Below are 22,298 nucleotides of genomic sequence, written 5' to 3'. Positions count from 1 at the left end.
CTAACTCCAATGAAAGTTTTTCTTGTGGGGTATTTTCTCATGTTCACCGAACTCAGATTTCCACATATAAGATTTTCCACATTTATTTCATGCAAAGGGCTTTTTTCCTTTGTGAAATCTCTGATGTGCTGTAAGGCATCACATCTGGCTGAAAGCTTTACCACACTCACCACATACATAGGGTTTTTCTCCAGTGAATTTGTAGATGAGTTTTGAGGTTTCCTTTATGAATGAAGCGTTTGCCACATTCACTACATATATGGGGTTCATCGCCAGTATGAGTTCGCTGATGAACAGTGAGAGAAGTCTTCTGGATATAGCCTTTGCCACATTCACCTCATACATGGGGCTTCTCTCCAGTATGAGTTCGCTGATGAACAGTGAGAACATCCTTCCTGAGAAAGGCTTTTCCACATTAAGCACATACATGGGATTTTTCTCCAGTATGAGTTCGCTGATGAACAGTGAGCGCATTCTTCCAGATAAAGCCTTTGCCACATTCACCACATACATGGGGTTTCTCTCCAGTATGAGTTCGCCGATGCACAGTAAGCTTACTCTTGCTGATAAAAGTTTTTCCACATTCACCACATACATAGGGTTTCTCTCCAGTATGAGTTCGCTGATGAACAGTGAGAACAGTCTTCTGGATAAAGGCTTTTCCACATTCACCACATACATGGGGTTTCTCTCCAGTATGAGTTCGCTGATGCACAGTAAGGTTACTCTTGCTGATAAAAGTTTTCCCACATTCACCACATACATGGGGTTTCTCTCCAGTATGAGTTCGTTGATGAACAGTGAAAGCATTCTTCCAGATAAAGGCTTTTCCACATTCACCACATACATGGGGTTTCTCTCCAGTATGAATTCGCTGATGAGCAGTGAGACCATCCTTCCTGAGAAAGGCTTTTCCACATTGACCACATACATGAGATTTCTCTCCAATATGAATTCGCTGATGAATAATAAGCCTTTTCTTCAGGATAAAAGTTTTCCCACATTCACCACATACATGCGGTTTCTCTCCAGTATGAGTTCGCTGATGGACAGTGAGAGCAGTCTTCCCGTTAAAGGCTTTTCCACATTCACCACATACATGGGGTTTCTCTCCAGTATGAGTTCGCTGATGAACAGTGAGAGCAGTCTTCTTCATAAAGGCTCTGCCACATTCACCACATGCATGGGGTTTCTCTCCAGTATGAGTTTGCTGATGAACAGTAAGGTTACTCTTGCTGATAAAAGTTTTTCCACATTTAACACATACATGGGGTTTCTCTCCAGTATGAGTTCGTTGATGAACAGTGAAACCATTCTTCCAGATAAAGGCTTTTCCACATTGACCACATACATATGGTTTCTCTCCAGTATGAATTCGCTGATGAGCAGTGAGACCATCCTTCCTGAGAAAGGCTTTTCCACATTGACCACACACATGAGATTTCTCTCCAGTATGAATTTGCTGATGAGCAGTGAGATCACTCTTCCTGGTGAAGCCTTTCCCACCTTCACTGCATACAAAGGACAATCCTGCCACATGAGGTTCCTGATGTCCCTTGAGGTATGATACACTGTGAAAACTTTTTCCACATTGCAAGGATTTTCCTAGATTTTGTCCTTCATGACTTCTTTGATAATGTGCATTGAGTTTGAATGCTTTCTTGAATTTTTTCCCACATTGACTGCATTCATAGGTATTATCTAATATATCAATAATCTGCTGCTCATAGAGCACAGAGTCCTCAATGGAGGTTGTCCCACATTTATCGCCTGTGTTTGTTTTCTCAATTTCATCAGACTCCTGATGCTGAATGCATTGTGACTTCATGAGCCTGGGTGGTTCACACTCAGGGAATTTCATTTCAGTACAAAATTGCTTTTGTTCAATGTGGAGAAAAGTTTTCTCATCTTCACTGAGCACACCTGACTTGTGTATTTTGTTGCTTCTGTTCTGATTTGATTCCTGAATGATTAAATCAAATTTTTTTCATGTAAGCCAAACATCTCATAATTTTCCTTTGGAAGAAAATTGTGTTTGTGCTGAGAAACAGTCCTTTCCAAAGTATTACATTTATAGCACCATTCCGTTCTGTCCATGCATCTTTCACATTGCAAGTGCTCAAGCAAATGATCGTCATCTTTCTGGATTTCTATAAAAGGAAAGAACATTGACTCTTTTCAACATCTTTACAATGGACATCTTAAAAGTATGCATTGAAACAAAGTTGATCTTTAGTGATATCCCTGTTATATGAATATAAATAAAACGCTATGATTAATGTTTATTGCCCACTGAAGAAATACAATTTTATAAGAATCCAAATGATAAAAAGTTATTGTAGAAAAAGTTGGATATGAAAGTGATGAATTAACATGGATTTGGTATTTGCTTAAAAAGCTACTTGAAAATATTCATCAAACATAATACAAGGAAGACACGGAGATCAGTAGACTGCAGGGGTGCTAAGGCTTGATCTTTCCAGTTGGTAGAGGTCAGATATATTCACTCCATCAATCTTTACTGAAAGACAACTGAGTACTACATAAAGTTGGGAATGTGAAAAATGCAGAATGTTCAACTTGGGAGAAAACAACATTCACAGGTATAAATGAAAGGTATTATGGTACAGAAACATTCTTTATGTTTATGGAGCCTGTATTCTAGCTCACAACACTCATCTTTCAGTGTTGTCCTGTGGTGGCTTGCATGTTTCTGTGATGCCAGAAGCACTGCCACCCAGTATTTCAAATACAAGCAGGATCACCCATGGTGCACAGGGATTAGTGGAATCTCCAGAAATAGGGGCTGGGAGGAATACCTGGTGATCTATCTACTTCTGGAACATGAACCCTTGAGATGTAATGTCAATGGGATAACAATGAAGAAGTACTAAATCCTCAAATTACAGTCAACGGTAATGATGTGGATGGAGGGGAGCTCTGGGGACCCTCAGTGGTTGACATGCCATGACAAAAAATGAGAAAAGAAATAGCTACAAACATCCTCTAATAATTGGAAGTTGGAATATATGAAATTGTATCAAGAAAAAAATTTCAAGTTGTCCAAACAAAATGCAGTGTTTAAAAATTGATAATATATGAGTTATTCAACTAAATAGACTGGAGTTGGCTATTTTTAATCAGATAATCAAGTGGTTTATAAGGCTGAGGCTGACAAATTAAAGAAGACTGGCATCATATTCATCATCAAAAAGTACACTGCAAGATCTTCCCTGAAGTACCATTCCGTCAGTGGATGCTTAATACTCATATGCTTGCAAGTAAGACCAGTTACTACAAGTGTTATTACATTTGTGCACCAACTGTTTAAGCAAACATAAAGCATGGGATCCATCCCCACAGTCTAAAGGGCTCATAGGAGTAGTGTGTGCAATTAAGGAAGATAAAGCAGACAGCAAAACAGGGTACAGTGGCTTCATCTCCGATGATGGAATAAGATAGCGAGGTCATTTAACAGTGAGTTCATATAGGAGCCAAGTGTGCACGCCTCCAAAAGGCACAGGTACAACAGAACGGACAAGTGGAAATGTGGGCATATGTTGAACTCTTTTAAAACACTTCTTGATAAGTATCAGGCTGTGGGAAACTGAAGACCAAGAAGGGAATGGATGCAGACCGATTCTTTATTCTCAGAATTAAAGAAGATTGCAAGGCCCAGTATCTGGTTGGAGCGAGGCATTCACATTTGTAAGTTAGAGAAGACTCCCAGTCACATTCTCCTAATGAAAAATCATACTCACAATATCCTCTCACTATCATGCTTCCTTAATGATGCCTCATACAAGCATCATTACTATCTGCCACCAGCTTTAACTACAAGAGCAGAAATGTTATTGTTCTCCCTGATCAGAGGCCAGTTTCTCCCCTTCACCTGCCCTCAGCCTCAGCACTGGTCTTAAATTACTCACCCAAATTACTTCAGGGACCTACAGGGTAAAGATACTGCCTACCTTGTTATATAGGTAGGTGTCTGTAGGTGTAGCAGTGTGTGTGTGTGTGTGTGTGTGTGTGTGTGTGTGTGTGTGTGTGTGTGCAGGAGGTGGCTGCATGCCCTGAGACTATATAAATTGGTGAAATAATACAAAGCCTTTCTATATCTGCCCTTCAATTACACAACCATCCCTTAGAACCCATCCAGAGGGCATTTAAGAGACAAAGGGATTGTTGATTCCTTGAGTGATAGTGACAAGGGGAATCTGATTGCTTTTAAAACTAGGCATCTTTTAGCTGAGTAGCAAGAAGAAAGGCACCTGTAGGGGCTGTATACTAGCATCTTACTGGAGGGCAGTTATAATGAAAACTCTATCTGGAGATTGTGCATTACCAGCTCTAGCTTTATCCTTGGGGCTGTGGAGGTTTTCTTCTAACATTAGTACTGGTTGTCCAAGCCCTGTGGTCAGGAATATAGAGATAAGGCTGCTTACACTTTGATCCAGATTTTGTTTTCCACAATAAATAAATTGAGCGTGGGGGGAAGAGGGGATAAAGCGGAGCTAATATCAAAGAATTTAAGAAGAAAATGTTTTGAAACTGTGGTAGCAATTGTACAGCACTGCTGGATGTGACTAAACTGTGGAATGTTGTGATATCCTTAAGAGCTCCCAATAAAATTTAAATATATATACATATATAAATGTATATATATATATATATATATATAGAAAATGTCACATAACTTTTGGAAGCTGACATCGATCAACCATACAATCATGTACGCTGATGATTGTAAAATTTGGGAACAATATTAGTAATTGGAAAATGTGGCCTTACTGACAGAAATGACACATAAGTTTACTGATAAAATTTTGAGACCAATGATGAATTTACAGAAAATTCCTTATTAAACAACAGAAATGGAAACTGAACACATGCAGCTTTCTAAATGGAACAAACAAAAATCAAATCAACCACTTCTCATGAATGAAATGATGGAGAAGATCATTAGTCAAAACAAAGCAAGACTGATGTCTGAAGACTAATGACTGAAACAAGGTGAGTTGTAGGATGACACCAAGGACAGCATTGCACATATGGAAACAGAAAGACTACTCAAAAGACAGAAAATGAGAGAGAGCATTATTGAATAGACAGAAAATGAGAGGACAATATTGAAATATACTGTGCATTATGTGAATAACAACAAAAAATATCTGTTGGAACATACAGCCAAACTGCTCTTTAAAAGCACCAAAGGTCATTTTTTCAGGCATTGGACCTGTTAAGAAGAAGGGGTTGGCCTAAAGAAGGCATACTGTATAGTAAGGAATATATAGCAGACATACATTTAATAAAAAAAACATGAATGCGGGATGTTAAAAATGCCCGTTGCATGTACAAAATTATTGGGGAAACATACGAATTTTAACAAAACTTACAAGTAGAAAAAAATTGGACGTACAATGCAAAAATATATCCTAAGCTGATAAGATTTTTCTTGCTAGAAAGATGATTTTAGATACCTGAAAATAACAAAAGTTATAAATGTGGTTCACCAAAAGGAGTAAAATATAGAGAACTACGTCCACTAAAGAATTCCAACAGAGAAGGCAATTTGACCATCTCTATTAGAAAACAGAAAGAACTTATTTCACCAGAATGAAGAAAACTTTAAAGGGACAAGAGAACAAATGAGAAAATGGACACCAAAACCTTTAGGGAAAGCTAAGGAAGCACAAAGGAGACCCGTTTATGGTGGGAGTTCAAGATCCGAGATGGTGCTGCATACTGCAAAGGGCAATCCATTCTCACTTAGTAGGGGAGAAATGTGCTGTATTCAGAGGACAGTTACAAATTCAGAGTTCTCTGGAGAGAAGCTTGCAAGGTGGATTTTCATAGTAAGGTGCAAGATGGATTTTCATAGTAAGGTAGAAGCATATAAAAGCGGGGAAGTTTTGAGAATCTTAAAGAAAGAAAGTTATGGAAGCAAACATACAATAGTATAAATCAAATAACTGGAAATCTAACCTCATGAGAGCTACAGAAGTACTTCTCTCAACTTCTAGGAAAAGTGAGCTCTCACATTCCAAGAAGCACACACTTTTATGCATTTTCTGATACCTACTATGGATGTAAGGCCTTCTGCCAGTTGAATCAACTCGGCCAGCCAATTCCCCTAAAGGTATTTTAACCATACCCCTGAAAAATTGCACTATACCTTGTTTCTAATACCGACCAAAGTTCTCCTTGTTGGAGTTGAGAGAAACCTTCTCAATGTCAACTAGATAACATGTGTGAGAAATTACAGAATCTTAGACACACCAAATTAGCCTAAAGTTTGTAAAGCCTGAAGAATGTTGTAGTTCTAGGAAATTCATGTTCAGAGGAACAAAATAAAGGGTGTTCTCTCAAGGACAGAAGACCTTACCCATTAACTTAGGACCAGAGAATGCAATGAGAATCTACCTTCTTGAGAACACTACAGACACTGCAAAGATTTTACACATAAGATAGGAAAAGCCAGGGACAAGGTCAATGACTTGAGAATTCTCCTCACCAATGGAAACGAGGTTGTGATAGTTCTCCAACATCACATCCTGATATAGGGTCTTCTGAGCAGGGTTCAAGAGCTGCCATTCCTCCCGGGTGAACTTTACAGCTACATCATTGAATGTCAGTGATTCCTGTAGTAAGTGGAGTCTATTTAATGATGTGTTTTTCATTTGAAAAAATTTTTAAAATATCTTACAGTAAAGAAAGCAAAACAGTAATGGAAACTGTACGTTCCATAATGTGTAGTAAACTGAGAACTTGGTAGAAAGTATTTGACCTTATTTCGACATTGGCAACAATGGGGATGGAAAACTAGCCCTGTTTTCAGAAAGATCTCCATTGTTCTGAGAAAGGAATGTTTTCATATACACATTATCCAGGTCAAATAATGTGTTTCCCCAACAATAGCTCTCCATTAAGGAGCAGTCTTAAAGGAGTTACCATAGTAGATGAATCATTTCTGTGGCTGGTTACTTCACTATGCCTGAAGGTTATCTGTAGATCAATCAGGTTCTGTAGCCAACCCATCATAAATGTAGCAAATGCCTGGGGAGGGCTCAGGGCAGGTTTGAAGTCAACTAGCACTAGGTCAATATGGTGCCTCACCATCTTGCTTGTTTATTGTTACCCGCTTATGATATTACTCATTGACTATGTATATGCTAATTGCATGATGTGAATGCCTTATGGAAAGATCTGTAACCTCCATTACATATACTCATTAGAAAATACATTCGCTTTCTCAGTCCTGACATGGGATGTGGAGCTCCTGTTCCCCACTGTCTGCTCTCTCTTCAATATTTGCCCCAATTGCAATGTCACTCCTGAGGATCACCATTTGAGTGCTGGGATCACCATGCTCCAAAATAATGCACCCACTCATAAAATTAGAATGTTGAGTACCAGTGAAATTATCTGAATGAGCTAGATATAGCTCAGATTTATATTCACACAAAGTAGATAAAAATAGCTCAGATTTATATTCATATAGAGTAGATTCATATTCACACATACTTGTTTATATTAACAAACAAGTTTACAGTACATTGTGAAATGGAATGAGGAGTTCTAGCAGTATCACCATTATAAGAAGCTCTGTACCTTCAGTGGCAATAGGTATCAGGAACAGTTCAGATGGGGGAAGTCTAACATACCTCAGCTCTCCCACATATTTGGTCAATACTCACACAAGTCATTCCTTCCACTCCACTCTTTGTCTGATACTAAATTGCATTCTGTTACCAGATAAAACTTTTCAGAATAGATCAAAGTTGTCTATTAATGAACCAGGTACAACTTGGGATCAAGAACAAGAAGCTATAACTCAGAACCATAATCAGAATATTCACAGGCAATATCTGCCTTCCTGAATGCAGAACAACTTTCTATGTTCTTAAAGGGCACCTTAGCAAAATCTACTCTGGAAAACATTAGGACAAATTCTTCTCAGCCACTTTTGCCTTAACTTTAATTACAAGGTCCTCTTGAACCTGTTATCTTTGACCACATGTTCTCCAAGGGGCCCATCGTAGCTCTGTTGCCATTGGGTGGACATCTGGAGCCCTCCTAAACTTGCCTAGGCAGGGAAGGTGCTGGGTTGGGCCAAGAAGCCATCATATCAGGAGGGAGAGAGAGAACCGCCTGCAGGCATGGTGTGGTGAGAGAGCGTGAGACACATTTGGTTTTGTTAGCCCCTGCAGCCACAGAGTTCAGAATGAACTCATAGATTACGGATTTTCCAGCTTCCAAAAAGTCATGAGCCATTTCCTTGAATGGCAACTACGAGCTGCCTGTGTGACCTGACTTGAGAGCTTTCTCTACTTCATGAGCCAACAGTTTTCTGTCCAACCTTCCCATTTGGATTCCTCAGATTTACCAACTTCATTTTGTGAGGCACTGGACTGTTGTCTGACCTGATGATGTAGTTCATCAGTGTTTTCAAACACAGTAATGAGGAGAACCCTCCAGACTGATACCAGGCCTCTATATAGATTTGGGACTCACCAGCTTCTACATCTTGAAGAGGGATTTATTTACTTGATGACTATTTAGTTTGTGAGATGCTGCAGAGCAAATCATGGACCATCCTGAACCTCTACCTCATAGGGACTGGTCTCCTACTGCTCCTGCACAATGCACTGTAATATTCATGGGTCATGAGCTGCACCAATGGAGATTATGACCATGTCAGAAAGGACACAGTGACAGAGCCAATGGGACAGGTCCAGAAAGGGCTTTTCAGCCAAGATAGTGGGACAGGCAGGCACTATGAAGAAGAGGATATCCCAAAGGAGTTGAGAGGAGCCTATAAAGATAGAACTAAGAAACGAGTCTATGTTTATAAGGAAAAATGTCTGAAAGGGAACAGGGAAAACAGGCCTTCCCTGAAGAAGAGCAAATGTGCCTACATGGTCCTATAATATGAATGCCAATGTATAGCCTATTGATTCTGATACCAAATTACACTGTTACCGAAAAAACTTGTACCTGTGACTCTGGACTATAATTAGTCCATGGCCACTGCATAAAATTAATGAGCTGAGTAGGAGCAGGCTGTGGCAAAGATACTGGTGTCATAACTGTAAAACTGGAGGGTACAGGTATGTTTAAGCACTGCCTCATACAGGTATGCTTAAGCTCTGCCTCATTGACGGTTAATGCTCTCTCCTGCATCCATAGTTAGAGGAGGTGAGATGCTGTCAATTATTTTTAAACCACTATTGCTACAAGGCCCATTTTAGATGCATTAAGGAGGATGTTGCTGTTTGGGAGACTATGTAACATATCACCTTCAGAAAGAAGCATTAAAGAAACTTAATCAGACAAAAATCAGATGGAATAGTGAACTCTCCTAAAGAAGTGATTTTATTTCTCCTAAAAACTATGCATAGCATATAATTTCAATGATTCTCAGGAGCTGGCCATAGAATAATTAATTATGAGTTGGAAGATGTCATCCAAAGCATCCTCAGTTACGTATTATGTTGAATGTCAATAGTTCCGTGTTAATCCTATGATCAACATATCCTAATCTTCTCCAGCAAAATGTTGAAGTCAGAGTCAAAGTTTATCTCTAACTTCTACTATTTCAAATCTCCACTTTGACAATGAACTGAATCAGTATTATACAGGTTTCTTCAATTCCAATAAGAAAAACAGAAACGAATAAAACACATCAGAATCACCTGAGCCTTGGTCATTTTCTTTGGTCCTTAGGACACTGCTGGCAACTGGGATGTTCTTTTTGTCTTATCTGGATCACTTCTAATGATGCTCACAAATTTCAATCTCTAAAGAGGACATTCCAAAAGTAATAAAGCCAGGCACTTGTTCCACCTTCCTCTAAGCTGCTGGTGATGCACCATCTGCAGGCTGATGGGAGAATACAGTGTGAGTAACACATAACCTGTAGGTCCAGATGCTGTTACTGTTCTTTCCACCTTCTTAACACACAAAGTTCTCAATACTGTTAACGGTGCCCTTATTGAATGATGGGAAGCATGCTTCTATCATGAGCAACAAAATAGAAAACTCATAATTTTTCAGACATGTGAATAAAATATGACTTTACAACAAATAGAGATTGGGTAATCAAATAAAAACGTCAAAAAAAGAAACAAAAATGTTGTATCCCTACCTCACAGCATACAAAAATATCCATTTCTAACTGTGTGACTCTCAAGGAGAATGACAAGTCAATGAAACCTTATGTTAATTAAGGCTTTAATTAACTTTATGTTAATTACAGCATTTGGAAATGTGTTAAATGGGCTATATAAAGAGCCATTATAAACTAAAGATTGACCAGAGGGACTCTGCAGAATTCAGCCTAGCAGAGTTGCTTAAAGGGAAATTCAACACTGCTGGAGCACAGGAGGAGCATCATAACAAGTAGGCACAGACTCACAGGGTTTTAAGGGGCTGGGGGCTTTTGACTTACCTCTGTCTAGGCCGGTTGGGGCTTGACTTTGACCCTGCCACTGTCTCTGCTGGAGCCTGGGAGCATTTGGATCCTGTAGGGCGGACTGGTCTCAACACAGCCACAGTTTGCCACCACCCACCTTGGGGCAGGGACCGAACCCTAGTGGCTCCTCTCTGTCCGCACCTCGGACTTAGAGGTCTGCCCAGGGGCCTTTTCTCAACACAGCCATGGATTGCTGCTGCCTGCTCTGAGCAGGGACTAAACCCATGTAGCTCCACTGGCTGGGACTGCAACTCAGATACATGGTTGCTTTGTTTCCATCTCTTCACTATATCTCCCCTCCCCACCCCCCACAGGCCCAGAGGGCTTGCCTTTTAACTGTTTTTTCTCCTCTTTGTCGCTTTCTTGATCTCTCACACACTACTGCTAACCTCCAGACCACTCACCTTACCCTAGGGCATTTACGCCTGCAAAACCCAAGCTATGTGAGTTCCACCCTGAGTAGCTTGCACAGGGTGGGGGAAGGCCCTGCACACCGCCACCAGAGGATACTCTGCTCTACTTAATTGCTTTCCTGCCTGTGTGACTGGAGTCCTAAGGTAGCTCGGCCAACAATCCTCAATGTGCCAAGCTGCTGCAGTAACTTCTGCCCAACCTTCGCAACACCAAAGCAGGCAATCCACGAGCCATCTGGATCACTCCCCTGATAGGGAAGGCACAGGAAGATAAAGTGGTAGGCTAATTCCATAGTGAAATAAGCTATAGGCAGTTTGAAGAAGCACTCCTACAAGTCTCCCACAGAGAGCCAGTGCCCTCTGTCTCCCTAGAAAATGGTACCTGGCCCCTCTAAAACAACACAACGCAAACAGCCATCATCCCCAACGACCTCAACAAAAAAATGGGAGAAACAAATGGCAATGGCAGAAGATGTTCTAAACATAATGACATGCAGAGAAGAAGCAGACATGGAGCTGCCACAGAAAGAAATTTTCAGAATGCTACTTGGAGTCATACAGGATATAAGGGAAACAATACAGAAAATGGGTAAAATGATAGAAGAGGTAAAAGCCATAAACCAAAGGGAAATACAGGAGCTTAGGGAGTAGATAACAAAAACCAATAGCAGCCTGACGGACCTTGAGAAGCGACTGGTGGTATCAGAGATCCCCATCAGTGACTTGGAGGACAGCCAAGCAGACTTTAACAAACATGAACAAAAATCTAATAAGATCGTCAGAGAAGCTGAAGAAAACTTAAGAGCTATGTCTAGATGGTATGATGCGGAGCAATATTAGAATTATTGGCTTACCAGAGGAAGACACAACAAAGAAGTCATCTGAAACAATAGTGAGAGAATTCTTGGAGGAAAGCTTCCCCAGCATAATGAGTGAAAACCAGGCAACCATTCTGGAGGCTGAAAGAACACCAGCTAGACTAAATCCCAAAAAGAAGTCACCAAGGCACATAATAGGTAAATTATCCAACTTTGAGGAAAAGTAGAAAATCATGAGAGCAGCTAGGGAAAAAGAAGCAATCACATATAAAGGTTCCCAAATAAAAATATGCTCAGACCTATCAGCAGAAAATATGAAGAAAAGGAGAGAGTGGAAAGATATTCCAAAAGTTGAAGGAAAACAATGCAAACCCAAGAATATTCTACCCAGCCAAATTATCGATCAAGAGAGATGGACAAGTAAGAGTCTTCCCAGACAAGGAAAAACTCAAAGAATATGTTAGAAGAAACCCAGCCCTACAAAAGATCCTTGCCGACCCAGTATGGGCAGAAGAGCAACACTCACCAAGCATACATAAGAGACCACCACATAGAACAACCTCACCCAGAGGGCAAAAAAGAGAAAACAGACCTCAAGATAGCATTGACTTAAAGATAGAGATTTCAAAGGCTGCTGAGGTACTCTTAAAAAAAAAATGGACAAAAGGGACACAGGGAAAAGCTACAGTATACAAACATTCCTGGGGTGAGGACAAGGTAATAGGGCATGGACCAGACCAAATACAGGGATACACATGGCAGACAACTAAAAAGGGGGTGGTGAAAGGAAAAAAATAATAATAAAGAAAAGGGTAGTCGGGGCACTGGGCACTAACCCACCCAAGGGGAGGGTATTGTTTGTGTCTCCATAGAGAAAGAGGGACCAGACTTTAACCCGGTGCTCCAAGATGTGAATGCAACATGTCAGCATGGAGTAGGGAACAAGTGGAGAGGTTTGTGGGGTCGGTCCCAACACCAACTAATAATTGGACACCTGCCCCTCCCCTCAGAAGCATTTATTTCAAATGATGGCACTGAATCTACAGCTACAGAAGAGGGACATATCTGATTGGACCACATGGGAGCAAATAAAGGGGAAGGAGAGTGGAGCACATCATGGCCCACCAGACCAGGAGGTCGATGTTCCCAATTAGAGCAGCCAGTCAACAGAGATGTTCACATGGCTGGCCCCACTATGAGACATGACGTCCCTCACTGACCCATAGCCCTACAGGGGACAACATCGGAGACACAGTGTGGGAATTGCACCTGATCAGATCCCGCCACATCGAGGCAATACATTAAGGGGGTGCAACACAACAGCAAGGGGATGGAGCAACAAGGTCCCCAGGGAATGCTGAAAGTGCAATTTGGGGCCAGGACGTGGTGCCCCAACAGATTGCACTGCAAAACACTCCTAAAGGCCAAACAATCCTTGAACTAACTAGAAGCTTTTCTTTCTTGTTGTGTTTTTGTCATTGGTTTGTTGTTGTTTTGTTGTATACTGTTGCTTGGTTGTGCTTTGTCTTGTTTTGTGCATGTTATTATCTCCGCAGGTCTGTCTAAATAAGATACGCTGGATGAACAATTGGAGGACAAAACAATGGGACCGACAGTTCCGTAGGAACATGGCAGAGGAGGAAGTGGGGGGAAAGGTAGTGGTGTTAATAAACCCAGGGACAAGGGAACAACAAGCGATCCAATTCGGTGGACAGGAGGGCCTAGTAGGCCATGATCAAGGGTAATGTAACTAAGAGGAATTGCTGAAACCCTGGTGGGGACTGAGCATAATAGTGAGACAGGAGGGAAGTCAAAGGAAATAGAGGAAAGAGCTGGGAAGCAAAAGGAATTTATAGAGGTCTGGATAAAGGTATGTACATATGCAAATATATTTATACATTAGGATCGGAAAATAGATCTATATGCATAAATTTATAGCGTTAGTATTAAGGTAGCAGAAGTACATTGAGCCTCCACTCAAGTAATTCCTCTATGCAAGAATACTTTCTTCTATTAAATTGGCATTCTAAGATGCTCACGTTCCGGACACAACCATTGAAGACAAAGAGGGTGAACAACCAAATGTGGTGAAGAAAGCTGATGGTGCCCATCTATGAAGAAATATAGCATCTGGGATCTTAAAGGCTTGAAGGTAAACAAGCAGCTATAGTGAACTTTTGCATCCCAATACAGATAATGTTGTTAATGTAGTATTATTTGCTATTACCTAATGCAGTTAGATCACGGTTCTCAATTTATGGTTCGAGACCCCTTTGGGGGTAGAATGACCCTTTCACAGGGGTTGCCTGATCCATAATAGTGGCAAAATTACTGTTACAAAGTAGCAACAAAAGAAATTTTATGATTGGAGGGTCACCACAACATGAGGAAATTTATTAAAGGCTCGCGGCATTAGGAAGGTTGATAATCACTGAGTTAGACAGTTGGCCTATCCAAGTATACAGTCTTTCTAGCTATGTCCCCTTAACTTCTTCCAAATTACTTGTGTGGGTTAGTCGCCCGCAAATGTGAACGAGGAAAGAAGCCCATCATAGTGCTGACTGCTGGACTGTAACTGCAATGTCAGCAGTTTGAAACCACCAATTTCTCCTTGAAAGCAGGATGGAGCTTCCTTCTCCCACGAGTGACATGGCTTTTTACTCCGCTACAGAGTTACAGTCTTGGAAACCCACGGGGACTATTCTACCCTGTCATACAGGCTCGCTATGGGTCAGTGTTAACTTGATGGCAGTGAGTTTGGTTTTTTTGTTTGTTTGTTTAAGAGGATTGGACAGCTTGCCCAACAATAAATTGGTAACTTTGTGCCTTTTGGTTGCAAAAATTAACTGTCTGAAACCAAACCTGAGGATTAGTCAAATTGGAAATCGTGTTAGGACTAATTGAGTCATTTCAGAGAGAGAAATTGGGATCTCACTTCCATCAATAAAGAAGAGGCAGGAGTAGGGGGCTTTGGATCCTGGATTCTTGCATTGAAACTCTTCAATCCCAAAGACAGAGCTGTGACACAAGAGAGAAAGTGATGGGGAGAAGCAGCAACACAGACACGGTGGCAGCAGAACCAAGAGATGAGACAGAGCAGTGCAATTCCCAGGCTACAGGACAAGAGTTGAGTGCCTTTGGGCAGAAGGCTAGTAGGAAAAGTGAGGTACATATGATTACTTATCTGGGGAACTAGATTTGCCACCATACAGAGAGCTGAGTGTGTTTGGTGTGAGGCTAAGGTGCAGAGTGAGCATTTATCCGCAGACCTAAGAGACCTTTGTAACGTTTGCACATTTAGGACAGAAGCCAGGGGGTTGCAGAACCTGACCTCACCTGCAGGGATGGCTGTCAAGATGCTGTCCCAAAGAACTGTACCTTGAGTCATTCTGATCCTAAATTGTGTGTTAGAGTAGAAAAGTAACCCCTTTGTCAAATATAAATTAAGGAGGAGATTTATTAAACTTTAAGAGACAATAAAAGACACATATCGTATGGATAAGGGAGGCCAGTAGCAGGAGGTAAAAATGCAATTGAGGATTCAGTCGGGACTCTGGATAACGGGGCACAGAACACAGATCACGACTGGTGGCAGATCAATACATCACAGATACAGGTGGGACTGTATCAGCAGGAATGGGATAATTTGGACCTGCACATTATTAGAAAGAAAAAATTACAAGACTGGCCCAGGGCCTTCAAACTGAGGCAATCAAGGCTAGACTCATGACAATGGCCCCTGTGCTGTCCTCAGTAAGATGAGCTCCATCAAGGATACATCTAGGCAGGCCCTTGGAAGGGGCTGCATGGAGAGGAGTGCAGGCAATCTATTTTCTAAGGCATTCTCCCCAAGGGGAAGATGATCTACATTCTGGGTTAATGATCAGAAAGAATTTAATGGAGGCTTAATCAAAATGGGGATGCAACAAGTGGACAGTTGTCACTGTCATCAGCAACGCAAACCTAAAACCCAGCTCAGTGCCACCAAATGGATTCTGATTATAGCGACCTTTAAAAGAAGGTGGAACAGCCCTTTGTGCGTTTCCAAGACTGTAACTCTTTATAAGATTAGAAATCCTGTCTTTCTCTCCAGGGGTGACTTGTAATTCTGAACCACTGACCTTGCAGTTAGCTGTCCAATCTGTATCCACTATGCCACCAGCCTTTTGAAAATCAGAGTGCACACAATTTAAGTTCTAATACAATTATTAAACGGTTACGTAACCAGTGCATTCTCATTCAGCGACATGCACAAAGAACTTGGACCCTGACCATTGGGGAAGCCTGGGCCGTTGTACGCTGGCTTTTTCCTGGGTTCAGACCCCAGGAAGCCCGGATCCCTTCTGCTTCCCCTCAATTTCCTCCACCTAGCGATGCCCCTAGGAACTCCAGAGTTGCTCAACCTGTTTGGTGTCAGGTGAATGGTTTTGGTTAACAACCTAGTCAGAGGTTGAAATCCTTCCTTGTGATGCTTCAATGTGCAAGACAGTAGTAACAGATTTCTAGCTCCCTAGACTGGACCATATTTCTCTGTGGCAAATCTTTGTTCTGAAACAGAAGAGGAGGCAATGTTAAGAAAGGCATGTCAGGTTGTTAGCCTGCACTTCTTGTGCTAAATAGTGACCACCCTCAACCTGAGGATCAAAGTCCTGCTCCAATCTGAGGTGTTTGCATTAAACAAGAGCCCACTCTATCTTTACAGGGCAATTTTACTAATTTCTCAAATATCCTTATCAATTTGGATCCACATCCTATATATACAATATTTATTTTTAGAATAAAGTGGAAGTGTTTAAGGCCTCAAAATTCTCAAGCTCCATTGAAGGTAAATATCTTCTTTTCACCAGCAATCTAACTGAAGAACAGAATATTTTATGAAGAATGTTCTTTACCAGCCTCTACTGCACCTCAGACCATAACCCTTGACATATTTGGCTGAAGTGATCAAGCAGAATCATGCTCATATATGCCACTCCAGTCAAGTGTAATCCCAGTTTAACCTGCTCCAATCCCCTTATACCCTGGGTACTCTTTACAATATATCTATTGTGTGTGAAGAAATCCCTATGATTGGGTAGCCCATTTATGCACAATAGTGAGGTAAGTAGAGAAACTTGTTTTAGAGGTGGACAACAAGAGACAGAGGGACACAAATAGGACATCCTAGAGGTACCTTGACCAAGACAGAGATATTCTAAATAAGAAAACAAGTCAGGGGAACCCTATTTACTACTCTCTTAAGCTCTTGTGTTTACGGATGTCTAATTTTAAAGCCTTTGGGATAGACTGCAGCCTACAGTCAAGAAATGTCAAGGGGTAGGTAGATAGGTGATGCCAAGAGCAAAGGTGAGGGCAGAAGCTTAAAAGAACAAGATGGATCCAGGAAAGAGATGACTGAGCAACCATTGTGTCATCTTGGCCTAGATTCTGGATTCCAAGCTTTCTTGGTAATTTTGAACGATGGCAAACAACACACACTGTAGGAAAGAGCTTACTGGCTTGGGTTCTAAAATGGCCCATCCATAGTCTCAGGTGTGAGTGATTATTTGTCAAGATTAGTGTAAATCATTTATTACTCTACACTGAGTAGTCAGCTGCAAGACCAGAGGATCTAGTCAGATCAAGTGATCTGAGAGTTGAGTGGGTTTCAGGATGCTCAAAAGTTATATAAACAACTGCATCAAAATTAAATTCCAAAGGGTAACTGTAAGACAGATTAAAGTTGAAGACTCTAGCAAATAGACACCAGAGTATTCACATAGTATGAATAAACACTTTTATGTTTCTTGTCCAAGTTCAAGTTATTGGGTAAAACATAACAATGGTTATAAGAGTACACTTACTCACATTTTCTGAGACCAGTAATAACCTTTTAACAAGGTGAGATAATGATACTTCAAGAAAACTGCAGAGCAATATTGATAATGGATTTTCAAGAACATGAAAAAGTTCACCAAAAATATTGGTAATTGAGTCAGGCAACACATTAAAATAATTACATATGATGAGTAATTGAAATCTGTCCTACAGTTGACTTACCATAAGAAAATAAGCACTGCAATATACCAATTAATGTAAAAAAAGAATTAATAATCTAAATAGAAGCATACAACATACTGAGTTAGTTAGTTGTACCAACCTGCCCAATAAACACATGTGGGGTTAATTGAAGGGCAGAGGGATAAATGGCTTGGTGAGCCTCACCTTTCTAGTTCTCGGAGTTTCTTGCTTTCTGATGGTGGGACCAGGGTGCAGGTGCCTTAGCCAATTCCCTGCTTCAGCTAGCAAGGCTCACTTCCTGCAAGTTGTCCCTGAGGAGGAGCCAAATGAATTACCCCGAAGCAGCCCTGGGTGCTGGAGCACCCGTGTGGAGACCCCTGCTAGCACTGAGATGTTTACACGTGCACTGATTCAGCTTTCCTCCTGCACTTGGCATCGCTGTGTCTGTTTTGTGAGATGGTGGAGGAATTTGTGGATTGGTATTGGACACATGGGTTAATATTGGACTTGTGGACTTGGGCAGCACTAGGTTTGGATGTTTTCTTCATGGGCACTTACCTTTATATAAAACTCTCTTTTATTCATGAGTTTCTGTGGATTTGTTTCTCTAAAGTACCCAGATTATCACACATACTAAACAAAGTCAAAGGCTTTTAATGCTAAGAAAAAAAAAATCTACCAATCTAACATAAAACAGACATAGTTCAGTATGTTAATAAGATAATATACATTCCTAAAACAGAAAAAGTCAAAATGTCACACTTAGAGGAGAGAGAAAATACATCACCCCACCTCAGAAAAAGGACAAACATAAATGTCCACTTTTACCAATGATATTAAAAACTGACTGTATGTTCTAACTACAGCAATGAGATTAACATTTTTTAAAGAAGAGGCTTCCAAAAAGAAATAAAAATTCCTCGAATCATAATTTAGTTATCATATCCATAAAATATTAATGATATGTCATAAATAACTAATAAATATTAAAATGCTGTAGGCTACATTTCAACACACAGTAATAACTTTTGGTACAAACTCACTAACCATTAATTGCTAATCAGGAGGGTAAAGGGAAAATGATGGGAGAAAGGAAACTGATCACAATGATCTACATATAACTCCCTCCCAGAGCGATGGAAAACAGAAGTGTATGAAGGAAGACATCTGTCTGTGTAAGACATGAAAAAATAATAATAATTTACAAATTATCAAGGGTTCATGAGGGAGAGAGGGGAATAAAAATGAGAAGCTGATAGCAAGGGCTCAAGTAGAAGGAAAATGTTTTGAGAATGACTATGCCAACAAATGTACAAATGTGCTTGACACAATGGATGGATGTGTGGATTGTGATAAGAGTTTTACAAGTCCCTGATGTTTTAATTTAAGAAATACAGCATGATCAAAATTACAGCATTTATCTTACAGAACAAGAACTGCAAAATTATTCAGATCAGAACCCTGAAACAGGGAATGTTACCAGCCACTTTGTGATGAAAGTCATGGATTTAGAGTCCTGTAGTTTTCTGTAGTGTTGAAGGTCCTCATATACTGATGAATTAATGAATGAAAACAAGAAAATTCTATGCACATATTAGTGACTATATATGGATTTATATATATAGACACACATATATGTATATGATACACACACATATATTAAGCTGGACAGCAAAAAGGATTGATGTTCACCCAAAAACTGAAGTTTGGGGACTTGAACACACTGAGCCATGGATGCTCCAGCTAGCATTGGACCCATGGGCTTCAGTTGAACTGGGCTGGGTTCTCTTGATAAAAGTTTACTTCTTGATATAAAGCACTTTCTTATGCACATGTCAGTGTCTATAGTTGTATTTTTCTAGACAACCCAGGCTAACATAGGTCTCCATCACATTGGTGTCCTATGAGGGCGAAAAGGTGTATCTGACAAGCTTCTCTTGGAGAAAGGCACATCACCAGGAAGTCTGAAAAGATTATCAACAATTCCCTGACATTGAGCCAATCCTGTTCCTCCAGGTCTGTGGTTTTTGGGTGGGTGTAAATCTACTTATAATAAAAGTATCCTGTTAAGCTTGTAAAAAACACAGAGCACTTACAAGGCACAACACACATATTCTCTGTACCAAACGTCAACACTCACATTTATAACATGTAAAGAAACATAGTAGACTCAAAGTCACACTTGATGTAAGACGTTAGTATAACACTAAGAGCTTTATATTCGTGGGGGAAGCATGACATGCACACTTCTGAGAGGAAATTACTACACTTGTTTATGTAACAAGTATTCCCATTACTCAGCCGACATACTACAGTAGCATCAATAAATATGCCCCCCCCAACACACACACATTTTCCTTTTTAATGAAAATATTCACAGCTACTGAAGCCAGGTTTCTAAAAGATTCCATCATCACATGTCTATAGAGTTTTCTCTGAAAAGGATCCAGCAATGCCCATTCTTCCTAGGAGAAGTCCACAGCCACCTCTTCAACAGCCACAGTGTCCTAAAACATCCCATAGATTCTGGTTCTGCAAGGTACCATGCATTCCACTATGTGAAAGCATGAAGATAACAGTCCTGGGAAAGAGAGACCTCACATGGGGATTAGACACAGGGGTCTTGTCCTCCTAAGGTTTACCATCAGGGTCTAGCTACCAGCCTCGTCCTTTCACCCACTAGACCAGCGGTTCTCAGCCTGTTGCTAGAAACCCCTTTGGGGGCCCAACGACCCTTTCATATGGGTCACACAATTCCTAACAGTAGCAAAATTACAGTAATGAAGTAGTAACGAAAATAATTTTTTGGTTGAGGGGTGAGCACACATGAGTACTGTCTGAAAGGGTCGCAGCATTAGGAAGGTTGAGAACCACTGCACTACACATACTTCCTCACTAATTACATGCTATCCCAACAACTGCATTCTTTTGGCATTATGTGTCTATCTCTGTACAGTTTGTCTGTGACCAACCGCAAACTCAGTCTTCTCTGTGTGGTTCTGAATAGAAAACAACTAGAACACATAACATAAATCAGACAAATGATAAAAAATAAAAGCCTCAATTCCACATCCACATCCTCTTTCCATTGGAGGGAGGACATAAATTCACCTCCTTGCACAGGACCAACCAGAATATTTATCAAAACATGAAGCACAGGGTGGAAGCAAGATAACAACTAGGAAGCACTGCAGAATTTGTTGTTTTTCCCTTTAGCCCCTCCTTAGCCATTGGAGAGCTGCAGGTATGAACTAGCAAAGTAGCAACCCAAAACCCTGAATTCATGGTATCCTCTTGGAGAATTCTACATGATCAAGAGCTGGCATATTAACTACTGAAAGAGGTGATTATTTGGGGGATTATGAAATTTTTGTAGTGTTTCTATGTTACTCGCCTACTATTCAGTCACTCTACGGTTGCCCTCTTGTGTATTTTGTACCTTTGTGGAGATAGGCTAAGCTATTGAAAAGGGAAACAGTGCAAGAGTGAAAGGTAACAATAGAATATAGATATCCTCAAAATCTTCCCACTCTGAGACACAAAGCTACTGTCATGTAATTATTATCACCTGCTCCCCTCCAAAAATAGTGGATACGCACATCAATACACACTAAGCTCATAGGATATACTGACAAAAGAGCATAATGTGGGCAGTATCATAATAGCATGTCCTTTTTGCTGATTGGGAAAATGTATTTAGGTTCCAATTTTCTTATAAGTTGACTGAACTTCAATGCATTTGACTGTTAAACTGTGTTAGGATTCAAGGACTAACACACCAGGATTTGAGACGGGCCACTGTAAGATTTTTTCACATTTGCAGATCATGGAAGGCAGACTAGTTGAACATGATGACCACTAGCATTCTCTTAGCTGTGGGACTGGCCTCTATGACTTGTCATACTTTTGTTCCCACATTTTGTCAGGAGAGACAAGTCCCTGGAGAAGGACATCTGTGGGGAGCAAGGCCAGACCCCACAACTAATCACGGGTTCAGTAAACGCATTGTACGGTTAATATACATAAAGATTATAATAAAGGCAGAGAGCATGACAGGTAAGAGATTGACATAATGGCGTTAGACACATTTCATAGTAGCATGCTCACCTCATAGACGGCCATGATCTTATTACTAGACAGGTCCACATACAGCGTGGGCAGAGGGCAGAAGAAGTGCATCAATGTATCGGTCCCAACAAATAGCTAACAGAAGCTTATATCTACTTATTGGGCTTGATTACAGGTAACCACAGACATCACAGGAAGGGGTTGAACTATAGGCATTGCAAGCAATAGGAGCGGGGATATACAATGGGCATAGGTGTAACAGGAAGGGGATGAGCTAGGGGTGAACACATGATGGGAAGGGGAGGGACTAAGGGTATACACGTGACAAGGGCAGCTCCCTAAACTCAATATGGCAGCCTAACCTTGATCACCCTTGAGTGGGCTTGACTCCCTGGGTTCTCCTTCAGAGAAACAATTTACTATTCTCCTTATCAGAAGAGACAGGGTCCTGCTTGTTGTGGGATAAACAGTGGTGTCTGCTTGTTCTGAATGGCTGATAACCCTTAGGGAGAATATCCCCTGACC

The 22,298-nt window shown here is 40.7% G+C and overlaps 1 pseudogene; it reads right to left on the bottom strand.

Annotated features, from left to right (window-relative positions):
* LOC142430484 (uncharacterized) lies at window positions 1–21,884 on the bottom strand (annotated as a pseudogene).
* Between the last annotated feature and the right edge of the window lie 414 nt (window positions 21,885–22,298).

The sequence above is a fragment of the Tenrec ecaudatus genome, chromosome 17, assembly GCF_050624435.1.
Source record: "Tenrec ecaudatus isolate mTenEca1 chromosome 17, mTenEca1.hap1, whole genome shotgun sequence".
In the NCBI taxonomy this organism is placed as follows: domain Eukaryota; kingdom Metazoa; phylum Chordata; class Mammalia; order Afrosoricida; family Tenrecidae; genus Tenrec; species Tenrec ecaudatus.
This window is presented reverse-complemented; position numbering and strand designations above follow the sequence as displayed.